Source organism: Falco naumanni, unplaced genomic scaffold (assembly GCF_017639655.2).
Source record: "Falco naumanni isolate bFalNau1 unplaced genomic scaffold, bFalNau1.pat scaffold_49_arrow_pat_ctg1, whole genome shotgun sequence".
NCBI classification, from domain to species: domain Eukaryota; kingdom Metazoa; phylum Chordata; class Aves; order Falconiformes; family Falconidae; genus Falco; species Falco naumanni.
Genome location: NW_024427552.1, coordinates 54,195 through 65,338, shown reverse-complemented (window position 1 = coordinate 65,338; position 11,144 = coordinate 54,195).

Genomic DNA, 11,144 nt, shown 5'->3' with positions numbered 1-11,144 from the left:
AGGGGGCTTTGGGGACACCTAATAACAGCCTTCCCATATCTTCTTGGGCCATATCAGCAAGAAAAGGCAGCCAGGTTCTTGCCTGTTGTGCTTGATGGGACTGTGAGGGCCAATGGGCATCAGCTAAAAGCAAGGGAAGACAATGTCCTTCCCCATGAAGACAGTCAAGCAGTGGAGCAGATGTCCCACAGAGCTTGTGACATGTCCATCCTTGGAGCTTTTCAAGCCCCACTTGAAGGAAAGCCTGAGCTACTTGCTTCAACCCCATAACTGATCGTTCTCTGAGCAGCATGTAGGCCTGGACACCTCCTGAGGTCCCTTCCAGCATGAATGATTCTGGATCTCCATCCACCATGGATCTTGCCTTCATGATGGCAGGGAAATCACTCAGGTTTCCAGCGGTGGTTGAAGCCAAACCAAAATTGGTCAGTGCGGCGAATGAAGAGATGGGACGCAGCTTGATGCAAGCAAGTTGTCGGTTTATTAGTGATTAGCTGCCCCGCGCTTCGCGGTCGGTTTCCCTGTATCGGTTGTCCCTGGAAGTCATACTTAGATCGACATCGATTAGCATAATCACGCCCTTTCCGACATATCGGACAAACTCCAGGACCAGGAGGTTGTTGTTTATTCCCCGCAGCCCGAGCAAGACAATTTCTCTTTAGATGACCAGTCTTACCACAACCATAGCAATTCCCCACACCACGCATCGCTGCAAAAGCAGCAGCCATAGCTTCAAACTTGTGGTCAACCGTACCGATTCGGTTACATGCTTCCACCATTTCCACCAGAGTGGGGTTTGGGTTGGGAAGAGACTTCAGTAGCCTTTTACAATCAACATTAGCATTTTCAACAGCTAGTTTTGTTAACAATATATCCCGAGCTTCCGCATTATCTACTTGGCGTTCCAAAGCCTGTTTTAGTCTATCAATAAACTGCATATAAGGTTCTCGAGACTCCTGAGTGATGTTAGTAAAGGCTTTTTGTGGCTTTTGTATGTCAGTGACCTGGAAAAAAGCCTTTTTCGCCTCTTCTCTAATTGCCTCGAGAGCCGCACGGGGGCAGTGTTGAGCCTGCGCTACCGGATCAGCACGTGCACCGGTGCCCGTAAGATGCTCTATTGTCAGTGCAGCTGATGCAGGTTCATTACGGTTAACGTACGTGAGCAGGAGTGCTTGCAGTCCCCCTCTCCACTGCGACTCCCATAACGTGTACTGAGTCGGGGTTAGCAGCAATCGTGCTAAAGATTTCAAATCATGAGGAGTCATGACATAAGTATCAAACACAGAAGATAACAGACTTATCAAACAGGGAGAAGAAATACCATGTTCCGTAACCGTGCGGCGCAGTTCTTTAACAACCGAAAAAGAAAGAGCCTCCCATCGTGCTCCCCCTGCCCGACCCTGAGAATACAAGACCGGAGCAACTATAGTTTTAGCCATTTCTAGATCCCCCTCCTTTAAGGCTTGTTTCTTTATTTTTGCCCACACATCACATAGATCAGGAGGGTATAAATCAGGTTCTTGTTCAGGCTCTACCGGTCCCGGGTCAAAGGGGTCTTCTTCTGGCGGATACCCCACTGCATTGACACCCAGGGGTTTAGAGCACTGTGATTTAGAGGCTGATAAGGAAAGGGCTATAGGAGCTTGCGACTCCTCCTCCTCTCCTTCCTCTGCCTTTTCTTTTTGCGCTTTCAGAGTCTCAAAAATAACTTTCCACGAAGAGAGCAGATGGTGGGACTCAGTATTGCCTTTTGTCGCAGAATCCCACAATTTCACCCCTGTGTCGTCCCAAAGTTCCCGCGTGAAAATTGTAGTTGCGGTCACTGCAGGCATATTTACTTGCACCCACTTAAGCATTGCTTTAAGGTCATGCCCAGAAATACTTTTCTCATGTTTGTTAGGGAGACTTTTCATAAGCTCATATACGTCTCTTTCCGGGGACGAAACCTGATTCCCCATTACGGATTTCCCACAGCTCACCTCTCAACTCCGGAGGGATTTCAGGCCGGCTCCCGCTTCCTTTCAGCGGATCATTCAAAGTTCTGTGGGATTCGCTGCATGTTGCTCAGTTAGGCGATTCGAGAGTCCATCCACATCAGATCCTTCACCGGATCACGTTGGGGTCACCAATTTGCGGCGAATGAAGAGACGGGACGCAGCTTGATGCAAGCAAATGTCCTTTTATTAGTGATTTTCTTACAATTATATACGTTTCTACCTTCTACATATTACACACTGATTGGTTACATCTTAAGCATAAAAAACACTGATTGGTTGACATTTAAGGCACACCGTTAGAACAATAGGAACTTATTAGTTTACCTTGACATAGCAACAATTTCTATTCCCAAATTAGGAGGTTTCTTTCTAGGCGGCTTTCTTGATTAACAAAGCTACATATCGGCGCCATCCGTTCCCTTATCTGGCTACTTGTTTCTCTGTCCGCCTGGCTGCCTCCTCAGCTGTAGCGGCTCAGGGGTCTGCAGTTAGCTTGTTCCTTGGTTCCCAGGGCTTGTGCCCTGCAAGTTCTAACAAGTCTCTATTCATCAGGCTATCAGTACTTGGACTCCTGTCCTTGAGGCCTTGTCCTACAGGGGAACACAGACAGACAGGCTGATTCTTTGCACCAGCACTCTGCTGCCTCTTGGCAGGGTTCTTTGTGTGACTTTGTGGGTGATGCAAGGTGAGGGGGTCGCTCTGAGCCAGCTGGCGTTTCCGCACCAGGCCAGAGGCGCAGGATCCCTTTGGGCACAGCTGTTCTCTCATCTTGCGTTCGCTGCTTAGATTTAGTTTAATGCCCTGTCCTATCCTCAAACAGCGTGGCTGTAGCAAACTAGAGAGGAAATGCCCTGCGGTCCCTGGCTCCCTGAGCTTGTGAAATGATCTGTTGCTTTGGGGAGGGACTGAGAAATGGTTTTACGTCATTCGTATGGAAGGTTAAAATGGTGTTGGCCTAGGGCAGTTCTCCATACTGCCCAAGTGACATAAGAGCTTAATCTCACCGAGGTAGGCTTTGCAGAGGACGCTGCTTCCTTTAAAATGTGATTTATTAGTATGAATTAGCATTCATTTTGGGTGTGGAAGTAAATTGGTTCCCATGAAGGGCAAATTGCTGCTCTTCAACTAGAGAGAAGCAGCAGAGCAACAGATGAACATCACCCCAAATAGAAGTAGGGTGAGATAACTCCCAGGAGCACTCATGTCCAGTACTTTGTCCCTTGTCTTGCCCTTGAACTGGTGAGTGTGTGGCATTAGGGAGCTGTGCCAGCAAGGTCCTCTGCACAGCTGCAGCGACACCCTGACGGTTTCTGCCAAGCTGGGTTTTGTGCTCCTTGCAGGGCATTGGGGGAGGGATGTGGGCCGCTTGGTGAGGAGCACATGGGGATTATACAGCAGAACCAGAATGTTGTACAAATCAGACTTTTTGTCTCATACTTGATGGAGTGTGAGTCAGCAAAGTCCCGCAGTGCTGTCGCTCAGCTAGAAATGCATCAGTAGCATGGTCAGGAGGTGCAGAGCACCTTGCAAAGCCCTTGGCCAAGAGGCAGGCTTTGGGAAATGGTTCTGTAAAGCCACCTGCGCTGGGCTTGCAGTTGCTTGCCTGCAGAGTATCTGTGTGTTAGTTGTGGAAGGCTCAGGAGTGCTGCCTTTGAACAACCTCTACATCCCTGATGCTGCATGATCCACAGGGACTGTGGGTAACCCAGTGAACTGGGATGCGGGTCTTCCTGATGGGGAGTTGGTTTGTATAATTCTCTTGCTTTGAATCTGTTCTTCCCTGGAGTAAGTCTGACTTCAGTGAAGTCACTCCTGATTGAAAGGAGTAAAATTGTGGCTAAGCCCTAAGTAATAGGGCCATGTGAGTTGTTAGTGGCTGAAATGCCACGTAGCCCTTTCTTGGAAAATGAGCAGTTTCCTACTGTCTCGCAGTCATTTGGGAACGTGCCACGTGCTCGGACTGTCAGAAAAGAAATAGCTGGTGTGCCTCTTGGTTTATTGGTGTTATAAATGAACTGCTAATTTTTCTGCTGGGCAACATTTCCAATTTGTTACTCTTGCTGCTTCTGATTTGCACGTTTCTGTTTTATGGCTCCAGTTGTACAGCGTGGGTGTTCTCGTGCCAGCCCACGTTCCCGTGTGTTCTTGCGTTATGGTCTGACGGCCTCTGCTGAATTGGAAACCATTGTGGCACTGACCGGCAGATAAACAACAGACAGAAATATTTCCATTTGTGCGTCCTACAGGCTTATTAATAGTTTATTGTAAAGGAAGAAGGAAGTAAGAAGCACATAAAAACATAGCACAGCTTATTCTGTGTTGTCCTCTTGCTCTTTTCACTGTAGCAGTGCACTGTTTTCAGGCAATGCAAGTTCAGTCTGTGAGGTTTGTGAAATTCATTGCTGATGCTCAGTGGAGACTGAATTAATGCACATTGATTACTCTGAAATACGACAGGACAGCAAGTTATTGCATGACTGAAATGAAGTCCTTTAAAAGTCAGCCCAGCCCTGTTAGATGTTTTGTTGTGCACAGAAGCTATTCCACGAATACTTTTAAGATGGCTCGTGTGGGGAGGAAAGGGGCAGAAGACCAAGGCAAATGGCCCGGCGCCACATGAACGTGAAGCCAAGTGACTCATTTCAAAGACTCCTGCGAACCGGCAGGTGAGGGGGGCAGGCGCAGGGGCACCCCCTCTGCTGCAAACAGATCTTCATCCTCCGGTCTCTCCTGTCTTGTGATGGCCCTTATTTTCCAGCCTTTCTGATATCAGGGTTTCAGCGGGAGCTTTCCCTGCTTGGCTTGCCGTGTTACCTCATGCTACAAGGATCTTTTCTGTGCAGGTTGGCTGCTGCAAGGAGTTCAGTGAAGCGTTTGGGATAGGTTATGCAGGGAAACTGACATCCGAGTTTGGGGTTCTGGGCAGTTAGGGTTGATATTGGTGTGACAGTAATTACTGTTAGCCTGAGTTTACAAAGAGCCTGAAACAACACCGAAGACGAGCAGCTGCTTCAGTCTCAGTGGGTGCCAGTTCAGGTGCCAGTGGTGATACCTGGAAGGCCAGAGCTTGTAATTTACTGCTTGTCACAGGGGAGCACGAGAAGGGGAACCATCGTACGACTGTCTGTATCTTCCTTGAAATTGAGAGGGGAGTTGTATGAAGGATGAAGTCGTATTTGCATGAAAACCTATAGCCTGAAGCTGTGTCTAAACACAGCAAACTTTAAAGCATAGATGGGATGCAACCCCTCTGTCATCCAGGCACGTTTATTTAGAAACCTGGTCTTAAACAGTCTGCTAAGGGTTTGCAGTTGCAAAGCAGAACAACATTTTGCACTGGTCTCAACTGTGCCCCTAGGCTTCAAGCAAGCGCGTAGCAGAGTTAGCGCCCTGGTAACATGAGGCAGTGCTGCAGTAGAGACTTTGCAACCTCTTACCCCCAAGGGAGGGCAATTCAGCTTTCAAAAGCTTAAGGGACCATGGGTTCACAGCGGCACAAACAGCCAGCTTCTGCCTAGCACCCCTCTGCCTTGGCTTTCCCCCTGTTTGGGCTGACGCTGCATTCAGCCTGGTGCAAGGTCCCACTTTGGTGGGGTGGTAGAGCGTGGCTGAAGGGTCAGCCCGCTCTGAAGTGCTGAGTCAAGCCTTGCACAGGATGCCATGTCCCACGGTGTCCCTGGAGAGGGGGCTTGGAGCATAATGTGCATCTGCAGGAATGGCGAGAGGCATCTTTCTCTCTCAAGGTTGTGGTTGTCTCTGTGAAACCAAATCCTTCCTGCTTTAGCCTTGCCCTCAGGTCCATGGAGAAAGAATTCCCTTTCCTTGTGCGTTGCTGTGCAGGTGGTCCCAATGCCCCTCACCAGCAAGGGAGCTGGGAAGGCTGCCAGTGCTTGCTTTTGGGGGGGATTTATTTCTTGGGCTGTTAATTGCATTGATGTTGATCCATTTGCTCCTTAGCAATGACAACGACTGACAATTACTTCCTTTTACTTCCTTCAAGTAGCTCCAGTTGTTGAAGTTCCTTTTTTCTTTATCCTCCTGCTGATCTGAACTTGCATCCTCCCCTGCCTACCCGGCACCTGAAAGAGGGAGCTAAGTAAATATGGCATGCCAAGACTTAATAAGGCAGGTAGCTTTCAATTGGCTTTGCAATGCCTTTGTTACAGTAGTGTGGCCAAAAGAACAACAACAACAACAAAAGCAAATAACATTCTTCATTTGCTAATGAGTTTCTGAGGATCGAAACAGTGCAGGACGTGAAGTACCCAGATAACAGGTGCTTTAAATTCATATGGGCTGCCCATAGCTTTTATTTTAGAGGGCTTAGCTGCAAGATTGAGTACAAAATTGCCAATTCAGAATGACTTGCTGAAGGTGAAACGCTTTCCTGAAATGTGGTATTAAATCATGCAGGTTGCTTGCTGCAGTTCCCTTCCTAGTGTTTTACCTTCCAAATAGGAAAAGCAAAAGCCCTTGTGCAGTTTCTAGGGTGAATATTTGAGATGTCTAGAAAAAGAGATTATTCTTTTTGTCTTGGATGGGGCAGCATCTGTGTTGACAAGCTTAAACCCCAGCTGAGCAGGTGGTAGGCAAGGTGCTGGGTGGTGGGTGAGGCGCTGGCTGTCAGCGCCTGTGTTAGAGCAATAGGTACGTGTCTGTGCATGGGCTGGCTGCCTTAGGGCCCTTCCAGGAGGGGATGGGGATGGGAGCAGAAATCCCAGCCGTGGAGGAGTCTGGATCAGTTCTGCTGAAGGGAGTTTGCTGCTGTATGCAATTCCTAAATCAAAGTGCTTGCTGCTTCAACAATGATAAAAATATCAAATTAATTAAAAGCACTGAGGAAAACATCAGGGCAGCCAGTGAGTGATGAGAAGCAGAGCTTTTATCAGCTCATCAACAAGAGCACTGCTGGGGGTAATGGCTCCTGGCCCTATGGCAGCAGATTTACCACTGATTTCAGTGGGGGCAAGGTGATAGTTCCAGCGCAGCGACGCCATGCCATACATCTGGAGACTGCTCTGCTCATCTCTACAGTAACATGATTTTGGTAATTTGATTTGCCTTCCTGCTGCTAAACACCAGACAGCCAGGATGGGGGGGGGGGGGGGGGGGTGGTGGGGATTGCCTGGCTCTGTTCTGCAGAAGGCAGTGGCTGGGACTGCACAGCCGGCTTTGCTCTGGTGGGGTGTCTGAGTGTCCCCCGTGTGCAGCTCCCGATGCCGCCTGCCTGGGGTGGGTGTGCTAACCAGGCACCCCGTCACTTACTCCTCTAGAACAGACCTTACAGAGGGGTGTGATTAAGGCATCAGCCAGAGCTGTCTCTGTGTCCCCTGGGGCTGGGGTGAGATGTAAAGGGAAACGGAGTTCAGACACAGGAAGAACTAACACCCTTTAATTCTAGCGCAGAGGTGGCATAGGCTGCTGAGGGCAGGGGTGGAACTGTTAGCGCTTTTAAGTACTTGTAAAACCTCTTGCAAAAACAGTTTGGGTCTGGAGCTGAGCCAGCTCTGGTGTGGGGAGATGGATCAGGTGGCTTTTGAAGGGTGTGTGTCCCCAGCCTTGGCCCTATAACACTGTGAGAAGGGGCAGGAAATACACCCGTACCCTACACTGCCCTGACACTGCCGCAATTGTCTAATTCTGTACGTCACCAGCTTGTGAAGTATTTCCCCAGCGACTGACCGTTGATCACGTATGTGCTGAAGTCCTTTTGAAAGTGTACCTGAGCATCCCCTGCTGAGCTTCAACGAGGTCGCCACGTTGCTGGCATTGGAGTTAGTGCTGTGGCACAGCTGGGTTCTCAGTGGTGCTTCCAATAGTCTGCGGTGGCGATTGAAGCAGGTTCCATTAGTGCTGTGATCCCTTGCGTGAAGCGTCTCTGTTTTGGTGCCTCGGAATCAAAGCATCAGGTAATTGTGGTGCTGCCAGCTTGCTGCGAAAGCAGGTGAATCAATGGGGTTGTTTCTTCTTTGCAAGTTAACGACCCTGTGCAAGTCATGCTACTGGAATGAAAGGTCATGAAGGTAAAAGGTACTAGTGCGTTACTGAATGATACTGCTACAGTCCTAGAAAACAGCAGTTTTCCTTCTGCCGTGGGAATGGTGCTAAAAGCATTGTGCTGAGATTGTTTCTTTCCCTGCAGGATTATTTCCACGAGCTCATCTGCATCACAGAAAGGGAGAAGTTTGTTGTGCCTATCCGAGCTATAGGTGCCCGAGCTATCCTGGACTTCCCCAACCAGGTGAACTTCTCAGCCTGTCCCGTGAAGTACAGCACCCAGAAAACACTGCTGGTTTGCAACGTTGGTAACCGGGTGGCCCGCTACTGCATCAGCACGCAGAGGTAGGGAGCTCATCTCTTTTTGCGCAAAACACTGTGGTGTGATAATATAGTTGGGAAACAGCGACAAAAAGGAACCAGAGCATGTGAGCTGCCGTGCTGCTGCCGTGGCTGGAGATGGGCAGGGCACATGGGTTTTGCTGTTGATTATAGTGTTTGAAGCATGGCGCAACCTCTGCTAAAACTCTGCAAGCTGCAGAGTGGAGTTTTATAGTGCAACGGTGTCTTCAGTGCACAGCCGTGCAAGGCTGATTCTGTTAGACTGAAAGAGCAATTGTAAGAAGGCAGCTGGACTGCCCTTGGGCTGTGGAAGATCCTGCGGGGCAGACGACAGCTCTAGGAGCTCAGTTCCTGCAGACCAAGGGCAGTGTTAAGAAATGGGCAAGCTCTGAGCTGGTGGAAGAGACATTTAAGAATCAGCAGCTTTATCAGCAGTTTGTCTAGAGTAGCAAGTGCAATCAGAGATGATAGATCAAAGCAATTGGTATTGAGACCCTGACAAAAACCCTGTGGGGTCCAGAACCTGGTTTTCCAGTAGGTTTGATCTGGTCCCTGGGATCCAATATTCTTCATTAGAATGAGCTCTTAAGTGGAGATGAGCTGGCAGCAGCTTCAAAACTGCACTTTAGCCCCAAAGCAGAATGCCAATGGGCGCACAGGCAAAAGGTGCAGCAAATACCTGGTGCGTGGGTTGGGAGCCTCTTGTAGAGCTTTGTCTCTCTCAGATCTCCTGGAAAGTGCTCTAGCATGCTGTAGTAGCTACCGGCAACCTCCTTGATCTTCAGTACCTTCTGAAATGGGTATGTGGCCCTGTTGGCCAAATATACACGTTCCTTGGGAGGCCACAAGCACGTGGTATTTCAGCAGTCTCCTGGTCAAGCGCCCGATGTGTGCTGTGTCGTGGACAGCTTGTACTGTTCCTGTTGGTCTCAGAAGACAGTCACTGTTTTTCCAGTTTGCTGAACTGGAGAAGGTAATGCATTTTGGCCACTGCACCTGCAAGGAAACCAGTTCAGCTGGCTGGTAGTTAGCTCTGAGTTGCTTGGTCCCAGAGGTCTCGGTGCAGGAGCTGAGGTCCAGAACACAGCAAAGACCGTCTGCCTTAGTGCACCTCAGTTGCTTCAGTTTCTTCCCCAGGAAAACAGGGGTCAAGAGAAGGCTCTTTGCTCTTTCTCCTGGGAAGCGTGAAGGTCCAAGAGGCTCCTACCAAAGCCTGGCAAGGCTATGGCAGCAGGCTTCCAGGGTGCTATTCAAGCAGGCTGCTGCTTGTCACTGTGGAAATACGTAGGCAGGACCTTGTAAATCCCTGTACAGCTTCCCTCTGGGATTTCCAGATCTAGTCGTCACCACCAAAACAAGTACCCAGTCGTGTGTAGCATCTCTTGGCAACGTCCTTGCCAACTCTTCTATTGAGTGATCCAGCGTATGTTGAATCCTGCTTGATACGATTTTTATGCTGAAGTTCAGCAATTGAATGTTTCAGTCCTGATTTGCAACAAAGGGATGGGAAGCGTTACGAAAGCTTTATTTCAAACTACACAAGAAAGTACAATTCTGAATAACTGGATTGCATGTGCGCAGAGATCAAAAGCTGGTAAGATTTCCCATGACAGCCAAAGGCATCAGTCATCTCTTCCATTTTGTTATGAACTTTTGAAAGCCAGTTTGAAATTTCAAACTGATGATCTTTGAATATAAGCAGCGTTTTACTTTTTTATTCTAATTAGGTCACCCCCACTTTCATTCAGATTTCTTTTTAAATACTCTGAGGTACCTGTCTTTTTGCTCGGGGTTTTTTTTGGTTTGGGTTTGGGTTTTTTTTTTTTGGCTTTAAGTGTTCAGCAAAATGTCATAATGAATTCCTCATTGGGAACTTTCTTAAAGGTTGAGTTCCTCTAATGCCCGTCTGTCTACCATCTGCCTATATATATGCACAGGTGTATAGGAAATATTGGAAATTTGGGGAACATGTGAAATGGAATTGGGCTGCTGGAGAAGATAAAATCATAGAATAACTTTGGAAGAGACCTCTGGAGATCATCTGAGCAAACACAGTGCTCAAAGCAAGTGTCAAAGTTTGATCAGGTGTGCACACAACACGAAAAGTAAGACCAAGTGATACCAACCTTCGTCTTTCCTTCCCAAGGCTGTGCAAAGCCCTTTATCCCAGCATCTCCCTGTACGTCCTGTGCTGCAGCCCCTAAGCTCCCTTTCCGTAGAAAGGTTTTTGTGCCCACCAGCCTGTACTGCCAGGGATTCTTCCATCCCAAATACAGGTGTTTGCATTTCCCATCCCTCGGCTGCATGCAGTTCTGCTGTGTCCCCTGAATAGCAGCCCAGCAGTCCGGTATCTCGACTGTACTCCCCCAAGCTTGCCTGGAAGCAGATCTCAGTGCAGCACTGCCTTTTCCTGATGTTACATTGTGCTGTGCTGTGCTACGGGGTTAGAGAGGATCTGTCTGAGAAGGTCCATTTAGGAATGTCCCATCAAGCTCTGGAAGCTCAGGAAAGGATCCTACATGGCACAGTGCTAGGAGCCGCCTTGCATCCCTCCCTGCAGTACCCATTATACTACATGGAGGCGTGGGATTGGAGAGTTACCATGGGATGTACAGGGATGTGACAACAGAGCCTATGTGCAGGGAAGGAGGGAAAGAGAGAGCTTGTCAGATGCTGGCTCTGTGCAGGATTTTTTCAGTATGGAGATGGAGTCTTGGATGCTTTGACCTAACAGACTGTGTTTACTGGAATGGTTACAGTGCTCGACTTTGGCTTTTATACCATTACCAAAAAATTCTGTATGCCAAG